Source organism: Podarcis liolepis, assembly GCF_965112155.1.
Source record: "Podarcis liolepis genome assembly, chromosome: 18".
Classification (NCBI taxonomy): domain Eukaryota; kingdom Metazoa; phylum Chordata; class Lepidosauria; order Squamata; family Lacertidae; genus Podarcis; species Podarcis liolepis.
In genome coordinates, this window is record NC_139572.1 from 1,024,307 (window position 1) to 1,025,551 (window position 1,245).

Sequence of the window (1,245 nt, forward strand, 5' to 3'; positions counted from 1 at the left end):
TCTGAGACCCCTCTTTACTTTTCATAGCTCTGTGGCTCCCACGTCCCTCAATTCCACCTCTTAGACCCCTCTACACTTTTCATTGATCTATGGCTCCCACGTCCCTCAATTCTACCTCTGAGACCCCTCTACACTTTTCATCGCTCTATAGCCTATGAGACCACAGAGCTATGAAAAGGGTAGAGGGGTCTAAGAGGTAGAATTAAGGGAAGTGGGAGCCTCGACCTCTCTCCCCGCTCCCCTCTCTACTGCTCCTCTCTGCCCGGGCCGCTCTAGCCCTCTCCCTCTCCGCTTTCCCCCTCCTTCCGGTTCCCCCTCCTCCCTCCCATCCGGTCTATTTCTGTTTTGGTCCGGTCCCTTTTCCCTTCCGGCCGCCTCCCTCTCCCCTCGCCAGAAAGGTTCCGCCTGCTTTCCTTTCCGCGCCTTTCCTTCCCAAGCCTGGCTGCTGAGGCCGTTTCGCGACTTGCCGCTGCGTGGTGACGCAAGCGCGCGGCCTGGCTCCCGAGAGCGAGCGTGCGCGCGGTCGCGGGGAGGAGGAGGCGCGCCAACATGGCGGCCGGGGGAGCAGCGGCGGGCCCAGGATGGGGGGAGCGGCGCCCCCCGCCTCGGAGAAGCTCCCCGTCCACGTAAGTCCGGGGGGAGGGGGCCACCCCCCAAACACAGAGGAGTGGGGACTTTAACGCCCCCCCACAAAAAAGACACCCCCATTATGGGGTGGAGTCTCCCTCTTGGGGGTCTCCCTTCCTGCAAGGGGGGCTGAATAGGTAGAGACACCCCCACCCCCCCTGCCCTCCTGCAGCTCTGGCTAAGGAAAAGACACCCCCCCCCAAAAGGAAGGCTGCATCGTCAGGCAAAGACCTGAACACCAAAATCCCCCGCCCCCCACAAGACAGAAGTACAGTGGCACCTCGGGTTAAGTACTTAATTCGTACCGGAGGTCCGTTCTTAACCTGAAACTGTTCTTAACCTGAAGCACCACTTTAGCTAATGGGGCCTCCCGCTGCTGCCACGCCGCCAGAGCACAATTTCTGTTCTCATCCTAAAGCAAAGTTCTTAACCTGAAGCACTATTTCTGGGTTAGCGGAGTGTGTAACCTGAAGCGTATGTAACCCGAGGTACCACTGTACTGGAAGTTGGAAAGAAAAGTTGGAAACAAAAGAACCATGTCTGTCTGTGGACAAACGCCGGCTCCCTCGGCCTGAAAGCGAGATGTTTTATATATAACACATACAATAAAACAACCAC